This window comes from Canis lupus, chromosome 34 (assembly GCF_003254725.2).
Source record: "Canis lupus dingo isolate Sandy chromosome 34, ASM325472v2, whole genome shotgun sequence".
Classification (NCBI taxonomy): domain Eukaryota; kingdom Metazoa; phylum Chordata; class Mammalia; order Carnivora; family Canidae; genus Canis; species Canis lupus.
In genome coordinates, this window is record NC_064276.1 from 28,453,488 (window position 1) to 28,472,901 (window position 19,414).

Genomic DNA, 19,414 nt, shown 5'->3' on the forward strand with positions numbered 1-19,414 from the left:
TTTCTTGGAACTTAAGGGGTTTTGTTTTGTTTTGTTTGTTGTTTTATATCTATTTTTGTTGTTGTTTTGCTGGAATAACTCCTTTTTAAAAAATATCTTGTCTTTCAGAAACTACCTCTGTTAAATAACCTTCTGAAGGCTACCTTGTCTGAAATTTTCTCGATTAGTTTGGCTGTGTATAAAATTCCGTGTTCAGAATTATTTTTCCAGGGGCACCTACGCAGCTCAGTTGGTTCAGCGTCTGCCTCAGCTTGGGTCCTGATCTTTGAGTCCTGGGATCAAGCCCAGTATAGGCTCCTTGCTCAGAGGGGAGTCTGCTGATCTCCTTCTGCCCTTCCCTCTACTTCTACATTCTCTTGTGCTCTCTCCCTCTCTAATGAATAAAATCTTTAAAAAGGGAATTATTTTCCCGTATAACTCTAAAGGTGTTTTTCTTTTAGCATTCTGTATTTTTAGAGATAAATTTAGTTATTTAGTTTCCATCCCTTTAAGAGAGAATTTCCTTTGTCTCTCCCATTACATACTGAGATCATAACCATGTACCTCTTTAATTCTTTCAACACAAGTGTGCTTAAGTGTGAGAGCATCTCTATATTTCTATCTCACTTTAAGACTATTAATAAAAATTCAAAACATTTTACCCTCTTTTCTAAATTACCATTTTTTATTTCAGTTTCAGTCAACCCAATTGTTTATTTTGGTTCCTTATTAATGTGTTGTATATGTGTTTCAAACATCTAGAGATTTTGGCTGCTTTTATTTTTAACAAAGTAGGTATCTGGTATGAATATTCTCTGCTCTTATATAAATAGTTTTTAAAATAGGCCTTTCAAAAAAAAATAAATAAAAAAAATAAAATAGGCCTTTCTCCTGAATAGAGAGTCATATGCCTTGATGCAGTTGTAGGTGAGTGGCTGTGACCCTCCCCTACCACACACATATACTCAAACATACCTCCTATTTTTTCTGCTCTGCTTTATTTTCTTGACATGACTCATCCACATATGGAATCTACAATATCTATTTGTGTGCTTATTGGCTTTCCCTCCCACCCTCACCCACCATGTACACCTCATGATTTATAGGATTTTTGTCTGTTTGATTCTTCTGTATCCTCATTATCTAGAGGACTACCCAAGCCAAACAGTCCTAGAGTGTATTAGTGTATTAATGAATGACCAGTAATCAAGCATCCTCATCTCCTGTGCAGCAAGATGGAGAGTTAATTCTGTGAAGTATCAATATACAAAAGATGCCCCTGATGTCTCCAGGCCTTTTGTTTTGTTTTATTTTTATTTATTTATTTATTTATTTTGTCAATTGTGAAGGCCAAAGAGAGCAATTGATTTTGCCTGGGAGTAAATTCCATGCATGGTTGGACAAGGGCTGTCAAGCGGCAGAGATAATCAACAGACATTCTTTAGAGAAAAATTGCTGCAGGTTTCTGCCCTACATTCTTACCTATCCTCTATCCTCACTGAGTCCTAATTTGTAGCCTCTGAGGTCTCTGCAGAATGACTGGCTTCTACCTCTGCTTCAGGCCCCTTCTGAGACCATGGCTTCTGTTTGTTGTTATCACTGGAAACTGACCATCCTATTTTGCTGTTGACTTTTCTCCTGTTCTTCCTGCTGTTTTTCTTTGTCCTCCTTCTCTTTGTGGATCTCTAAGGGGTAGAGGAGACCAATCCATATGCTCTGTCTGCAGTTTGACTTGGAAGCCAAGGGTTTGTTGGTTGGCTGATTGGTTAGATTTTAGCCCTTCGAGGTTGCCTAAGGGAGAAAATGATACAAGCACAGAGTATGACTTATTTAGTTGACTAACATAGCATGACAGGGATAAAGGCCTGGCACTAAATCACTGAATTCAGAATGTATCTGGTAATGTGTTCTTTTTCATACATTAGCTGCCTATGGATTTTACTAGTGATTCATAGATAGTGGTATAGCATTCCTCTATCGAAGTGGACTTGCAGATCTAAGGAGCTCTATATTAAGACAGAATGACATCCCAGTCTGGGAATAGTTCAGGAAAGAGACTATTTCACAAATGCTGCTATTTTTATAGATATTTGAGGTATTTTAAGAATTATATTCAACCATAAAATATTTTTAATCATCAAGCTTTTCGAGGTAAAAAAAAGATTCAGAGAAAGAGAATATTATATTTTAAAAGAGCCCCACATTTTGTTTTCTTCATATTACTAACTTAACAACAAGAATACAAGATGCAATCCTAAGTTTCTTCAGATACCACTCAGAGTGAAAGCATAAGAGAAATCATTCAAGTCATAAAAAATTCATTTATGCTGACCTGTCTTTTTTTAACATAGAGGCTTCTAAAAGAATTCTGTTTTTCTCAGCACACCCTGCTTCCTTTCTTTTGCTATGCCAACAAAGAAGTTGAAAGGTGACAGTGTCTCCTATTGACAAGTGTCTTGCTGTCTCATATTTAATATTTTCTTTATTTGAGGGAATTTGTTTTTTCAATCTATCACTCAGGAGGAGGCAAGAATGGTCTCAAGAGTGATTTCAAATGAGCCTCTGAGCCTCCTGATCTATATTATAAGAAAATACTTGAATAACTCCTAATTATGATAAAAAATAGAGATCATTTATTGAGCTTACAACATGCTAATGATAATAACTTCATTATCATATGAAATATGCTAGCATTTATTATACACACACCATAGATGAAGAAACTAACATTTTTTGAGGGGTTAAGTAATTTTTCAAATGTCACCTTGTAAGTGGGCGGTCTGGAATTTGAACACCGCTGGATGTGAGTCCAAAGTAATTGCTCTACATCGCTATATCTTCTATTTCCTGGTAGGACAAATATTAACCATTTCAATACATGAGAAGTTATGTTATCTCTCAATATGTGAGAGAACCACTGAGAGAAGTACAATGTATGGGAAAGAAGTTAATCCTTTCACATACGTCTCCTGATAGACATCCTAGAAGTGATATTGACAGAATTGCTGCCATTATAAGCTTCAGTACTGTTACAAACTGTAATGTTTCCCATATCTTACAGGAAAAATATTTTCTGTTAATGGATTTGCTAATCAACTTAGCTGATTTAATTAAAATTGAGGACCAAGTATTTCACATTCAGACCTTTCCATAATGACTAATAATCACCACATATATTTTCAGGCTCATCAGTTAACAATACTTTCAATGTTAAAGTGTATTTGTAACATATTTGGGCTGGAGTCTCTAATTTACTTCTACAAAGTCTCTTGCTAATTCTAAAGCTATGCATTTTTTTAAAGATTTTATTTATTTATTCATGAGAGACCTAGAGATAGAGAGGCAAAGAGAGAGAAGCAGGCTCCGACAGGGAGCCTGATGTGGGACTCCATCCTGGGACTGCAGGATCACACTCTGAGCTGAAGGCAGATGCTGAACTGCTGAGCCACCTAGGCGTCCCACACATTTTTATTTATTACAAAAAATAAAAAGATAACCTATGAGTTTTCCTCTTTTTCTCAATGATCATAGTGACAGGCATTTGAAAATGCCATTCCATTGATCTCAGAGCTCCCTTTTCCTACACCTCTTCCTTCCTTGAATCCTTAGTCAGTTTTCTTAATGTTCAGTGAAAATACTAAGCCAGGGCCTATTCTCTCAAAACCCTGTGTTGTAGGAGAACATTAGGCTAGGAATTGGGAGAATGGGCTTTAAAGTCAGACACTACCACATTTTAATGGGGCATAAAATGGTAATTAAAAAAATCCATGTCACAGGATTGCTATGAGGATTAAAAGAGGGTAAAAATGTTGAGCATAGGATATAGGAGACATTAAATAAGTGGTAGTTTTCTAGCTTAAGTGGGCTTAATTAGCAAGTAGTCATTAGAAAAGGATTATATGTTTATCAAACAGCAAACAAAAGCAACAACAAGGGGCAAAAGATTTTCTTGTAAGTCTTGAGCTGTGCTGCAACATGCAGAATTCATTTTGTGTAAATAATATCCACCTCAGAGCCTTCAGAATTATGACAATGACTCAAAGTCAGAGTCACCCTAACTCTGAAATTAATTACAGTTCACACCATAAGCACATTAATACTATGAGATCATTGGATTTTTTTTAATTTCTTTTTTAATTTTTATTTATTTACGATAGTCACAGAGAGAGAAAGAGAGAGAGGCAGAGACATAGGCAGAGGGAGAAGCAGGCTCCATGCACCGGAAGCCCGATGTGGGATTCGATCCCGGGTCTCCAGGATCGCGCCCTGGGCCAAAGGCAGGCTCCAAACCGCTGCGCCACCCAGGGATCCCGAGATCATTGGATTTAAAGTTATTTTCTAAGCTTATATTTTGACCCTACTTTCTCAATTTCCTATTCACACCTTATTCCCTCTAATCTCTGCCCAGAACATACCATTGAAACTTTAACTCTAAGTTTATTACCAGCCTCATAGTCACTAAGTCCAAGGAATATTTTTCATTTATTATGTTATTTAATCTCTCAAAGTTGAGATAGGCAATCCATCGTAGGCCTTGGTATGAACTGAATTGTGTCCTTTCAAAATGTATATGTTTTAGACCTGATCCCTAGTGTGATGGCATTCGAAGATGGGGCCTTGGGAAGTGCTTTAGATGAAGTCCTGAGAAGTGAGGTCCACATAATAGGATTGATGCTTTATAAGAAGAGACACTAGAGATCTCATTCTCTTTGTCTCTATCTCTGTGCGTCTCCTTCTCTTCCACTAGTCCTCTCCCCCTCCCCAACTTTATCCTGACCCACCTGCCATATGGAAAACATGGTAAAAAGACTATTCTCTCCAATTCAAGAAAAAAGATCTCACCAAATCCAACCACAGTTGCACCTTGATCTCAGACTTTGAGCCTCTGCAACTCTTGAGAAGATAAATTTCGGTGTTAAAGCCACTCTAGGGCATTTATTATGGCCTTTAGTGTCTCTGCATGCCCTTGACAATTATACAGGGCTCTACTCTTTTCTTTCATCATCACTATGTTTGCAGCAAACACACTTGAGGAAAGAGATCATTTTCCCTCTGGGACTAAGAGAAAACTTGCTTATTGTTTGCTATACAACAGCACCTTCCCCAAACTTCATGTCCTGCAGCTGCAGTTCAAAATTTCTGCAAGAGCAGCATCCTTCTGGACCTGTCAGCATCATCAGGGTGGGCCTTGGGGGCAGAGGGAACCCGGTGCACATACTGATACCAAGAGCATAATAGCTTACCTAGCAGCACACTGGTGCCATCTCTTGGGCTCTTTATCATGAACTTAACTACCTGTCATCAGAGACTGTCCCCATGGTGATACATTGTTCCACTCTAAAACTCTACATTCTACTCCCCTTTGTTGAACACACCCAAAATGTAGTTCCATCTACATTCTCTTGACAATTCCTGAAATAGGTTCAGCAGGTATAGCAGCTACTTTGTTGTCTGATAATTTTCTTCCTTTGGCCAGCACTTCCTCAGGGAGTCTGCGGAATAACTACTAGAATGAAAAAGTAGATTTAGCCCAGTCAGGACACAAGTTAATATCAATTATAGTCTAGTCTACAGAGTAAGTAAACTTTTTCTACAGGAGACGAGGTAGTATGTACTCCAGGCTTAGCAGGCCACATGAGTCTGTCGCATACTCAGCTCTGTGTTTGTAGCATGAAAGTGGTCATAGACAATATGTACATGAATGAGAGTGTCTGTACTCTATGAAACCTGTTTACAAGAACAGGCTGCAGGCCAGACTCAACCCATGGGCTCTAGTTTGGCAACCCCATTACATACCATGTACATTGATTAGAAGACTTGGTATTGTTCTAATCAATTAATTTCTTTAGGCATCTTTTAATTTCTTTTATCTATGTTCTATAGCTTTCAACACAGATACTGTACATCTTTTAATATTTTTATTTCTAAGAACTCAATGGTTTCTGATACTATTAAAAATTGAATTATTTTTCTTATTTTCTAATTTGTATACATATATGGATTTCTGTATGTAACTTTGTATCTGCAAACTAAGTTCTTATAAGTATTTTTTAAATTCCCAAGGATTTTCTATGTATATAACTATGCAATCTGCAAATAGCATGTTTTATACTTTTTGATTTCTATGACTTTCTTCATGTTGCTTTTAGAGAAATGTCTATTCAAGTCTTCTGCCCCAAGTTCATTGTGGTATTATTCACAATACCAAAAATCTAGAAGCCATACTGTGACTTCCACCTAAATGAGCCACTAAAATTCTCAAACTCACAGAGACAGAAAATAGATGGTAGTTGTCAAGGGCTGGCTGGGTGGGGAGAGGAAAACAGGGAGTTGCTGTTCAGAGTATAAAGTTTCAGTTACACGAGATGAGTAGGTTCTGGAGATCTACACAAAAGCTATAGATGATAATACTATATCGCACACTTAGAAAGTTAAGAAATAGGGGTCACAGGAAAAAGAACTGGCAGGTGAGGTAATAGATTGTAAATTCTATTTAAACAATTTTAGTTTGGATATTTAAAATAGTTCTGTACTTAGAATGTGGTTAAGTAAATAGCCTTGATTACTTGGCTAATTCCGTTATTTAGGGGATGGATAAAGTATGACTCAATTATTCCTGGAAAATCAGCATGGAGCTGAAAACTTGTTTTTCTACATCTTTAAGAGGCAAGAATGTAATCATCTAGCTTTGGTATCATAATGCAGTGGTCCCTTAGGGTATGTGGTTCTAGTTTGCCAAAAGCTGCTCATTTGCTAGAAGTATTCCTGTTTACCTGCATTCAGGAGAGAGGATGAATTTAAAAGCGTAGTTGTGTTGGCGCTCTATCTCCCATTTTCTCATCACCCTTTCTCTGAATTCACGGCTGCAGGATCAATTGAAGACACGTGTGGGCATAATATCTCAGATGCTAGGTGAGAGATTCCACAGTGAAGTTATAACAATATCAGGTATATCTTTTTGAAAATCTTGCTCAAGAAAGTCACATACCAGAAACAAAATGTTTTTTCAGTAAAAGCTGCAGTGATTACTTTCTGTAACTTGTGTCACTTATCTAATAATTAACACCTCAAGTACATAGCCAGAGTCATCTGTGGACTCCAGTCTGAACAATATATATTTTTGAAAAGTTACTGGGATGAAAATTAAATCCTCTTCTGCCTTAGTTTCTCCAGTTTTAATTCTGACCTCTGATAGGATACATAACTTGTCAGCGGAAAAATGAGTGACTAGAAGTCTATATAATTTTCAAAGGGAGAAATCAATGAGCTTTTGCTAAATTAGTGTTTTTCCCCAACTATACACATACATCTATGTGTATATGTAATTTTTTAAAAGTACTTTTGATCAGCCTTTTAGTTCTTATTTTACCACTTGAAGTGGCTTTGGTTTTCTTTTGGATGTACTATTGAGACTTAAACTGCTTTCTTCAGCAGTGAATACCTATAAGAAACCAGTGTGCCCCAGAATCATTTCCATTAACTGGGCCTCCAAATGAAGTGCTGTATATCAATTCCTTTAGGCTTGAGATACACTGCAGGGTTCTTTCTCCTGGTAAATGAAGCATGTTTTTTGGAGCACTGTGCATATCAGTGAATTGGAGTCTGGGGAAAAATAAAGTGTTGATAGTCTTAATATCTAGTCTAGAAAGAAGAAGTGAACCAGATATAAGCTTCAGCAGATAGAAACATACTCAAGGTATCTTTTAAAAAGATGGGGGGACTTCTATGAGTCAGCATGTCCAACAGTATAATTAACTGAGATGGGGTCAGATGATCTCATTTCAGAGAATAGCTCATCGGCCAAAGGCTATTCATTTTCTTTACAAATAGTTTTCCTAGCACAATTAACACGTGCTTTTTAAAAATCACTGGAGAGACAACCAAAGCAGAAGATGACTAAATATTAGAGGAGATATTGGTTTTCATTTTTCCTCAAACTCCTTCTGGTATTAATATATGCAAATGTACTTAAAGGTTTCATTTTGTCTTCAGAACATGGACTAGAAAAGTAAACAGTGCTTTTTACTTAAAACACTCCAGCGCTTCTGTGTTGAGTGTTACTAATAGCTTTGTTGTTCTAGTATAATTCTCTAGGTGCTCCTCTTTCCCTTTGTAATCTTCCTTTCATTAATTGAAGCAGATAGTCTTATGATTTGGATTCGGAAGTATATGAGGTGTGAAAATATATTCATATATATCTGCTAATGAGACTGATTTTGTAGCAAACATGCCAGGCGTATGCATCTCAGTAGGTGTTTATCTTCAGAATATCCACGTTAGATGAACTATACAATGTTCCCATTCTATTGTTCTAGTTTGAATTACCTTTTTGGAACCTCCTTTGGAAATGACTTTGGAACTGGTTGAATATTCTTTAAAACACCTGTATACACCTGTAGCATATTTTTAAAACTTTAAGGTAGAATATCTTTTCTTTAAGCAGTCAAAAATCTTTCAAAGTGGGAACTAATCCATGGTGTATGTAAACATTCAGGTATTACTGTTCCTCACTTGTTATTTAATCCTCTTTGTTGGCACAAGAATGAGAGGTTGGGGGGCAACTAATTCAGGAGCTATCTCCACTCAAGTTGACACTGGGGGTGCCACCGGAAAATGAAATTCACCAGCTCCCTAGGTTGTGTGCTGTTGTTTCATTCCGTGGAGGGATTTTTACAGAAAGGAGAGATGTCATTTACCACTGCTTTTCACCACTATGTGAGCAGAAGAAGATAACAGAACAGTGCTTAAGAGGGTCTTGGGCTCTTCTGCTTATGGACATATTTTATTTACCATCATAAAACATCCTTATGTGCTCTCAGGCATTTTTAATCCCCCGCATAATGCCACTAACTCCATTCTGTTTCCTCCCACTTCTTGTGTTTGAAACTGTGTCAGAACTGTGCCTTCCTATTTTCATGGCTGAGTTTCTGTATTTTCCTGATCGACTCTTTATTCTTGCTATCTGAATTATGGCCTATTAATTAGATGAGTTTTAAATTCTTTTTACACACTTTTCAAAAACTTACATAACCACACAGTTAACAAAATTCTCTTTAAAAATGCATTTTAAATATTTATTAGTTAATTACTCTGACTCTGTTACAATATATTCTCTTCCTGGAACAATGCATCCCATTATCTTGCTGGCTGCAAGATTAATTATAATAATAATATAATGGGAATTGATGGTTGTAGAATTAGTACCTATCATACCGCAGGAATTAAAGTGAATGACAATATGCAGTTGATTGCATACAACTTGACAATTGAAAATGTTTTCTTCCCGTATTACAAGAGTTTACATTAAAAAAGATATGTCAGAATGATGCTTTATTACCATTTGTAACATGGCTAAGCAGAGGTCTACACTCTTACATGTGTCAGACATATGCCAGCAAGTTCCTCCATCATTTTTCAGGACATACATTGCTTCAAACTTTGGTCTGAGAAAATTCTATAGTCTATCAAGAACCTCTGATTGCCTTCTCTGTCCATTTAGCCATATTGTAGTAGTATAGTTTCAAGGTACTGGTGTTTTTGCAATTCCCATTCCAAACCTGTTTTATTTATTTATTTATTTATTTATTTATTTATTTATTATTTATTATTTATTTATTTATTATTTTTAACCTGTTTTAATATACTTCTTTTTCATCAATATCAATTATGAAAAAAATTAATTTATGCTTACATAGGGTACTGAATTGATCTGGAGATATAAAGAAAAGAGATGCTATTCAATACCACATGAGATCAATTAATAAGATCAATTGATCTCTATTTTCCCTTATTTTGACAACACCCCATTAAAATTTACCTAAGATTGTTAATTGATATACTTTTGGAACACTGTAATTTATACTGTGGTTTAGTAAAATGCACCATGTCTCCATGTCAGTCCACAGTCCCTCTGGCATCCCCTTGACTATAATGTCAATAGGATATAGATAATAGGGACGGTAATTCACAAATGTCATATCAAACTATATAAACAAACGAATAGATAGAAGATATTCAAATAATACTTACCAAAGATATTTGATCTAACTCAATGGGCTAGATGAGGTGTCAGCAAACTTTCTCTAGATAGTTCCCAAGAGTCAAATATTTGGCTTTGCAAGCCATCTGGTCTCTGTTATGACTATTGAATTCTGCTTTATAATGCAAAGGCTGCCATGGACAATATGCCAATGAATGGACTTGGCTATGCTTCACTATATCTTTATTTATAAGAAGGTGGGATAGATTTGGCCCATTATAGTTGCTCACTCCTGGTCTAGATGGATAACCTCAAATATTAATGTTTTGTCTAAAATCAAAGTGATACGTGTATCTAATTAAGTTTAGATATGTTCATTGGCCCATTCATTACTCTTTCCTCATGTTCAGTAAAACAATTTTACAACATATTAGAATTCTTATACTATACAACAAAAAGGCATTCGTTTGATAAATTTCCCCCTGAACATTGTTTATTTTTACTGATCAAGAATAATAATAATATATGTTTTAAAGACATGACCTGTTGGAAGGATATGTCATGTTATTTAGAATTTATCATTTAGTGCTCCAGGCTTCTGAGGTTTTATTGAAACATCATTATCATTTGATGCTTTTGAACTGTTAATTACTATCATGTTATAAGATCTCCACTCAAACCTCAAAGGCAACATTTAATAGAACAAAGTAAACAGGGATATATTCCTCATTATAGTCTTTATTATAACCAAATCCCTGTGCTCTACAAGTTCGGAGTTTGTAATGATTTTTTTAAAAGCAAAACAAGCAAGCAAATTGTTATTTACCATTTTCAGCAACTAATATGTTCATTCATTTGTCCATTTACTTATTATGTATCTTTGCCAACCATAGAAATAAAGAGTTATCACTACCATTTTACCTCAGAAGGTAGTTGACTTGGACAACTTTAGAGGGTTTAGAAGAGCCAAACAAAAAGGGATATCTGTTCATGTTTATATTTTTGACAAGACAGGGGATGTTATATTAAGGAACCTCTGTAAATAAGGTTTTTCTTCAATTATAACACATCTATTTCTATTTCCCTTTAGAAAAAATTTCTCTGGAGCCTGTAAGAATGCCTAGTCCCATCATTAAAGTAAAATCACAAATGAAAATGTGCATGAGGAAAAAAGTACAATATTTTGAGTTGTATTTCTTTGCTATGTGCCTGTAGAGAATTCAATATGTACATACATGCGTATACTGATATATTTAAGTATAAATCCTAAATATGATTTACTAATTTAGAAAGTAGGTTTTTAATGTCTAAGCATTTTAACTGTTCCATAATAAGATCAATGTGTTCTAAACTAGATTTCTTTTAACGTTAATAATAGGACTTGTTGACATCCCTAGTAAAATCCTGATGAGAGACACTGTAAGAATGGTACTAAGGCTTATGAAAGCTCTTGATTTTATTTTACATGTTGTGGTCCTGAGTAAATTTTCTTCTTGGAATGCATATACTATGTTTTAAACACTATTAAAAATATCAATGCACAGTTTTAACTCTCAAAAGAATGGAAATCTATCATAAAAATGATTCAATAATATATCTTGAAAGATCAGTAAAGCAATCAACCAGTATTTAGGAAATAATACTTATTTTCTGAGGAATAGAACCAAAGTTTGCTCTAGGATCTAAGGATCTGAGAACAAATACAGGTAGTACATGTTCTTGATTCACTGGGGACAGAAAAATGTCTATATCTTTTAAATTCTAGAGCCTTAAAAAAAAAAAAAATTAAAAAAAATAAGGGATCCCTGGGTGGCGCAGCGGTTTAGCGCCTGCCTTTGGCCCAGGGCGCGATCCTGGAGACCCGGGATCGAATCCCACGTCGGGCTCCTGGTGCATGGAGCCTGCTTCTCCCTCTGCCTGTGTCTCTGCCTCTCTCTCTCTCTCTCTGTGTGACTATCATAAATAAATAAAAATTAAAAAAAAATTCTAGAGCCTATGTCTATGATCCTAACATATTTCTTAACCTTTTCTTTTCCTTCCCTGTCTTAATCATGCTGTCTTCTTCCCATTGATGAAGAAAAGATTTACACCTTAGAGTTAAAGGGATAGACAAGCACAGGACACCTGACACTGAACAGATGAGATACAGAGCAGTTTATTAGTCATGTAACTCACATGACTCTGTGCAGGGATATACAGGGTTGCATTTGGGGAACATAGTAAAAAAATCAAGGGCATGATTTTGTAATATTAAGAAGGTAAAGTGTCCCCTAGTTCCCATGACAGGATATGATTGGCTTGTTTGAATAATCCTGTGGTTTAATTCTGAACGCACTGCTTTGGAACAAGAAGGAACTGTGTCTGGTCTCTTTATAAAGAGCATTGTTTGACTAAGGAACCTCACCCATTGGAGAAAACTGGAGAGGAGAAATTAGATTAAGGCCATTTGAGACTCTTCAGTCCCACTGAATGTCAAGGTACCATACATTACTGTCCTTTAATTTTAGTCCTTACATTCCCATTGCTTTCTTGATGTCATGCTATCAATTTAAATATTGGTGACAACTGAGACTTTAGGGAGTAGGAGAAGTGCTTCCTTAGAAAGCAGGCTAGGCACTACTTCAGAAGGGTAAGTGCACATGGTGATGTTGTCATTGAAATGAATTTTAAAGGGCTTTTGTGGCCAATAAAGGCAACTGATGGACCTGTGAGCCAATGGTGTGGGAAGTGTGTATATCCGGAGACATGAATTTAGACTAACTATGCTCATTGTAACAGTGACACTCAACAGTTGTCCAGTTCCCACTTTGTAACTTAAATAGGAGTTCTCTAACGAACACCTATATGCCTGTGAATTAAACCAGCTGCCTGAGGCCTTAATTGCCTTTTTCAAGGGCCCAGCATTGTGCATTCCAAGAAGTGAAATGTGTGTCTTGGTCACTATCTGGAACTCCAACAAGAATAAGGAGTGTCCTGGTGAGGTCTTTTTCTTTATAAGATTTTATTTATTCATAAGAGACACACAGAGAGAGGCAGACACCATAGGCAGAGGGAGAAGCAGGCTCCTCGTGGAGAGCCTGATGCAGAACTCAATCTCAGGACCCTGGGATCATAACCTGAGCCAAAGTCAGATGTTCAACCACTGAGCCACTCAGGTGCCCCTGGTGAGGTCTTATATTATGGCCTTCCAATGCATAATGTCCTTCTTGTGATGCTGGAGGCAGGTAGATGCAGTTAAGATCTGGGATCCCTGGGTGGCGCAGCGGTTTGGCGCCTGCCTTTGGCCCAGGGCGCGATCCTGGAGACCCGGGATCGAATCCCACATCGGGCTCCCGGTGCATGGAGCCTGTTTCTCCCTCTGCCTTTGTTTCTGGCTCTCTCTATCTCTCAGTCTTTCATGAATAAATAAATAAATAAATAAAATCTTTAAAAAAAAAAAAAGAATAATTCTTAAAAAAAAAAAAAAAAAAAGATCTGGGATGCAAAGATTCTATGCAGTGAAAGGCTGCTTAGGTGCTTAGGTTGCCTGGAAAAGACGTATTGTTTCCCTTCAGAAGAGAAGGCAAGTTAAAGCTGAGGGACCACTGAAAGGGGCACTGAATATAACATACTAGCCAAATCTATAGAAAGCAAAATATTTGGTGATTGAATTAAATCAGTAATTTTATTAGTTCTGGATATTAGATAATGGAAGTCTTACTTCCACACACTTACTTACTTACACACAATAAGGGTGTGGTAATCAGTGATATCTGTAGATAATGGAAGTCTTACTTCCACACACTTACTTACTTACACACAATGGAAGTCTTAACTTCCACACACTTACTTACTTACACACAATAAGGGTGTGGTAATCTGTGAAGTGCCATTCTGTCTTCTTGTGTTTAAGAGCAGGCCAAAGTGAGCTGTTAAATGGAAAAACAGGGAGAAAATCACCCCTTCATTCATTAACTTTTATATAATAAATTTCAATCCTTGAAGTCCCTGTCGTAATTCTCACTGGTTCACGTTAAATATTTTAACTGGATGATCCTTGTATACCATGGCTGGACTGCAAGGTCTTATCCTTGAATAGTGGGTTTCAGTTCCCTACGAGCCTGGGATATTACTCACATAAGCCAATCCCATCCTCCTGTGGGAACTAGGGAGCACCTTACCATTTTGACTCTCCAAAACCTGCCTCCATAGTCCCTTGGTTATTCTGTTTCAAAATGCAACCCTATGGCACCCTGCATGGTGCAGTGTCCTCCTCCTCTGGACTATGGGTACGTGGGACTCATAAAACTACTGTCATTCTCATCTGTCCAGTATTGAGTGTCACGTGTTTGGCCGTCTCTGTGGAATGAATAGAAGGCAATTAAATGTGTGTAAAATTCAAAGGAAGAAGATAAGTGGTAGCTATTTCAGTGCAGTGCCAGGCATTGCTGCCACACTCATCACCCTCAGCTTCAGTGTTTCTGAATTCTAGGCCCCAGAGCCTGTGGGCTCTGGGGTAAAGGCCACCAGCTCGGGCTGTGGGGCACACCTATCACGGAGACAGATGGCTGGGTTAGTGGCAGCATAGAGCTCCAACTTGTTAGTCTGTGCTTCAGTCTGTCCTCATGAATCCATTTAGTCCTCATAACTTCTTTGCTGTTTCCATTCTTTGCTTTGCTTTGCTGCAGTTCACCCCCACCTGTCCTTCCTGACTACAAGCCCCCTGACATCCAGCCCCCACAGTACAATCAAAAACCTTACAGGGACTGTTGAACCAGTTCCCACTATTGAGGAAGATTTATTTGCAATAATAAATCATTTGTCCATATGACTCTATGGTTCCACTTCTCTGATCGAATCCGGAATGATTCAGATTTTTCCTAGGATTAGCATACACATTCTCTATGTTCCCTTTTAGCAGTTAATTTCAAGTGTTGAAAATCAATTCAGATTTTTTTTGCCCATTTTTTAATGAGTTAAGTATATTCTATGAATTAGGAGGTATTTTTAATACTGAATAAAAGTCCTTGTATATGTTGCAAATAATTTCAGTCTGTGGTTTGTCTTTCACATTCACATATTGAGTGTTATTGATAAAGATATTTAACATATTCCAACTTTTTATTTAGGTTTAATGATGTCTATGCTTTAAGAGATCTTTTTCTATACCAAGTTTTAAAAAAGATTATCCTTTATCATTTTAAGACATCTTAGCTTTTTCCTTAATATTTCATTCTGAAGTCTACTTTTAAGTATCCATTGTGTGTAGACATGAGGCAGGGTGGGAAAGTTTCATTAGTTGCCTGTGAATGTCCAATTTATCTAAGTACTGGCTATTGAGAAGATGGCTCTTTCCTTAACACTTTGCAATGGCACTTTTGTTATAACCCAAGTACCAGTGTATACCTGATCTATCTTCTGGATTATCTATTCTATTTTTTTCTAGTCTTGTAATACCCTCTTGTATAATTACTGCCACCATCTGTTATTATTGATATACAGTATTTCAAATGTCATTCTGTTCCAATATTTTCTAATTTCCTCTGTGATATTTTTCTTTGACCCATAGGTTTATAAGTTTATTTCCAAACATATGGATATTTTTCAGTTACTTTTTTGTTCATGATTTCTAGTTTTCCATTGATGACAGAGAGCATGTCCTATATAAATTGAGTCTCCTGACATTTGTTAGGATTTATTGATTTATATCCTGACAAACCTAATGTTTTTAAACATTGACTGTGATCTTGACATGAATGTGTATTTTAGAGTTTGGGTTTGCGATATCAATTATGGCAAGATTAGATTACTTTGATCAATATCTTCAATATTCTCATTAATAATTTGCTTTTCTATGATTACAGATTTATTTTTATTTTTTATTTTTATTTTTTTATTTGTCAGTTTTTGCTTTTACTTGCAGCCATGTTATTCATTGCACACAAGTTAAGAATTTCTATCTTTTTAAATAAATTTAAACATTTTACTATCTGGTGTCTAATGCTTTTGCCTTAAGACTTATTTCAATTGCTGTTAATAAACATATACTAGCTTCCCTTGATTAGTTTTTCCCTAATGATCCTTGGTATACCATGGATCTTTCCCCCCTATCCTGTTCTTCTAAGTTTATTCTGTTTTTATACTTCTTCTTAAAAGCTGTTGCTAAAATTTAACCCTGTATGACAGTCTTTCCTCTTGTAAATGAAGTATTAAGATCAATATTCATAATAGTTACTGGTTATTTGGAGTTTATGGCTAACTTCCTTGTAGCCTTGAGGCTTCATTATTTTTATTGTGTTCTAGAGATTTTTTTTTTAATGAATCCTTTTATGTATTAATTGATGACTAAAGTAATTTCCACTTTCTCCAGGGGCAGTATATTGTTGCTTTTAGTTCAGGCCAGGAGCAAGGTTGGAAGCATTAATAATTCTGATGGATCATCTGCATCCAGTTTCAGTGTTTGTGATAACTTAAAAACAGATTTGAATTCCTGAAATGTCAAAGATCTATTTCCCATTCATATTTTCCGTCATCTTGAACTGCCAACTTATAACCAATGTTTTTTTGGTGGTTGTTGTTTGTTTTGTTTTGTTTTGTTTTGTTTTGTTTTGTTTTCACCAGAATCTATCTTCCTTTTCAGCTTCTTGGCATACTCTAACTCCATTTGTTAAACCACTAAGGCAAAAGGCTGCTAAAACTGTTAATTTTCTGCAACTCTCAGATGGGGTCATCAGCCCAAAGGAAAAAATATCCCCCAAAGTTAAGGTAAAACTTTTTTCCATTGGGTTGTCTCCATAACCTTATTTAAGTAATATTTGCAAGCAGAATTTTAAAAATACATATATTTAAATTTTTTCCTAGTTATTCTCAGTAACAGATTTTATTTAAATTTGCTAGTCCATAATTACCTGAAGATAAGATTCTGATTTTCTTCTTTTTCCCTGTGCTTAATTTGCTACTTATCCTATCCATTACTGTCTAATTTCATTTGCTTAATTGCTGTTTTATTTCTAATTTTTTGGATCATTTTTGAAGAGCATCTCCACTGTGGTTTCTATTACAGTGGAGATGCTCTTCAAAAATGATCCAAAAAATTAGATTGTATACATTCATATTTTATAATATTAGAAAACTACTATCTCTACTTTTGTGGGGATACTGATTCTCTTGTATTTGACTTCCTTAACTATATCACAATGTATTATTTATGTATTGTTAGTTTTTAACTTCAGTTTCTTTTTTTATTCTTTTTATCCTGTCCACAGTGCCTTCTGGAATCTACTTTAGGCCAGACAGCTTTCACCATTATCAATTAAGTGACAGGCATTAATCTAGGCATTAATCTATATGCAAGAGTTACAGAGATGAATAAAAAGTTATCAATGGTCAAGAAACTTGCAATCTTTTGGAAAATAAGTGTATGCAACTAAGTATAACACAAATAAGAAGGTATTCAGAATGCCCAAAGTGCTATTGAAGCAGAGGAGAGAAAGCAATTCATTTTGACATGGGGAGCTGGGAAATGCCTCATGAACAGGTGGCAACAGAGTTCAGTAATTACTGGAGATATAATCTTCTTTTCAATCCATGTACCTGCTGTTATAGTTTCTTGGACTCTTTTGCTGACAATGTAAGGGTTTTAAGGCTCTTTTCAGCCCCAACTAAATCTTTAAACACCTTCTAGTTTTAAAACATTCCTCTTCTGGCCTATCGATAGTAAATTTACAACCTACAGGTCAGAACCAAAAGCTTTTCAAAGTGTAATTGACAAATACCAGGAAGCATCTCACTTTATCACAGGAAACTTTAAAACTTCAGCATGAACCTGGCAAATGTGGGGTACTTTGCCTTCAATCAGGATCATTCCAGCTATTTCTCTCAAACTCAGTGGGAAGGTAAGAACAAATTTCATAAGGCCAAAATAATACTAAAAGCCTCTTACAATAGCAGGCAGCAAGCAATACTGAGTCCCCACCGTCTCAATATGAGATAAATTTATATCACATGTCAAACCCTAGAACTAATTTTGCAGTACACTAAACCTAATGCAACTTTGTAAAATTCTAAAATTCTCTTTATACAATTCTATTCTGCAATAGCTTTAACCTTTCTTCCCCTCTTACCAGGATTTTTTGCAATTAGGAAAAACATACATTTGCAAGTAATACTTGTTAATTAGACTCATAGATAACATTACCTTTTTTATGTCATTTGTTTATAATCAGACAAATTTATGCATGTTTTTTTTCTTAGTAAATTTTAATTTCTAGACATGGATGCTGATGAAATTATAACTTGCTTTGGTATCAGGCCTATACAGTCATGCCTTGATAATGGCAATTGTACTAAAAAAACATAATAAAGTAATTCATAAAAGATAGATGGGCTGAAAATTTTAATTAAGCAACCCATCCAGAAAAATAATAATATTACTCCTCTAGTTTCACTATAAAGGGCTTAATTTTTTAAACACACACTTTGGGATCTAAATAGCTGTGTTGTTGTCATCACGCTAACTAGCTAGTTTATCAGTTTTTATACTCTGAGGTACTTGAGTAGATTCCTGCAGGCAAAACCCTGTAAATAAGAATAATCTAAAATACAGATATTTAAGTTGCAAAAATGCAAGTTAAAATTAAGTATTTTGTCTTAATTTTTCTTTCTACTGTTTTTTATATTGCATCCTCAGTGTCAAAGAATTTTCATTATTTCCCTAGGTTTTTCAAAGAATAGTTCCATATGCATTCATGGGGAAATAAAATGAATTTGGCTTAATATGAATATTTCTTTGGTAGAGGTGGCATATTCTGGTTTGAAATAACTCTTCTGAAGTATCATCTTTTCAGAATTAATCTTTTGAATTTTTGGAAAAGTACACTGTTTCTCTGCTCTTGAAAATATGTATTGAATATAATTTCATAAGGCAAAATATATATAAAAGCATGCGTATGTGTATTTTTCAAAGTGTATTAAACATCTTATTTGATGAAGTCAAACTATTTTTACAAAGTTTTCCTTAGTCTGTTGTAAGATAAATTATAATTCTGCATCCTTAGGCACATTACCATGAATACACTCATGTCCTAATATTTAAAAATAAATACTAGATTTTACTGAGTAGTTGTAAGGTAATTCAGAATAGGAATCCTTTTTTAAAGCTGTTTAAGCATCACTATGCATAGATTGTGTTTTACTTTCCAGTAGGATAACAAGAACCAGACTTTATTTTTTTTTAAAGACTTTATTTATTTATTCATGAGAGATACAGAGAGAGAGAGAGGCAGGCTCTATGCAGGGAGCCCCATGTGGAACTAGATCCCGGGATTCCAGGACCACGCCCTGGGCCAAAGGCACTGCTAAACCACTGAGCCACCCAAGGATCCCCAAAAATCAGACTTTAAGTGGTGTCCGTGTAATACATAATATAGTTTGATAATATTTGTCACTTTATCCTTTACCTTAATTAGGACAGAAATG

At 35.6% G+C, this 19,414-nt stretch overlaps 2 long non-coding RNA genes across 6 annotated transcripts in view; one reads left to right on the forward strand and one right to left on the reverse strand.

Moving 5' to 3' along the window:
* Positions 1 to 659: 659 nt before the first annotated feature.
* Positions 660 to 5,323, reverse strand: LOC125754304 (uncharacterized). The gene is made up of 3 exons (XR_007408204.1): positions 5,223 to 5,323; positions 2,744 to 2,826; positions 660 to 1,770 (listed from the first exon to the last, which is right to left on the reverse strand). It is a non-coding gene; the product is annotated as an uncharacterized LOC125754304 (long non-coding RNA).
* A 26-nt stretch (positions 5,324 to 5,349) lies between these two features.
* LOC112645897 (uncharacterized) overlaps positions 5,350 to 19,414 on the forward strand; it is a 120,255-nt gene continuing 106,190 nt past the window's right edge. Inside the window, exons 1-4 of one of the 5 annotated variants that reach the window (XR_007408205.1) lie at positions 5,379 to 5,409; positions 6,849 to 6,927; positions 16,578 to 16,702; positions 17,203 to 17,832. This is a non-coding gene — a long non-coding RNA (uncharacterized LOC112645897). Of the gene's footprint in view, positions 5,410 to 6,848; positions 6,928 to 16,577; positions 16,703 to 17,202; positions 17,833 to 19,414 lie in introns of all 5 variants that reach the window. The other 4 variants (XR_007408207.1, XR_007408206.1, XR_007408209.1 and 1 more) reach the window with 4 other exon arrangements.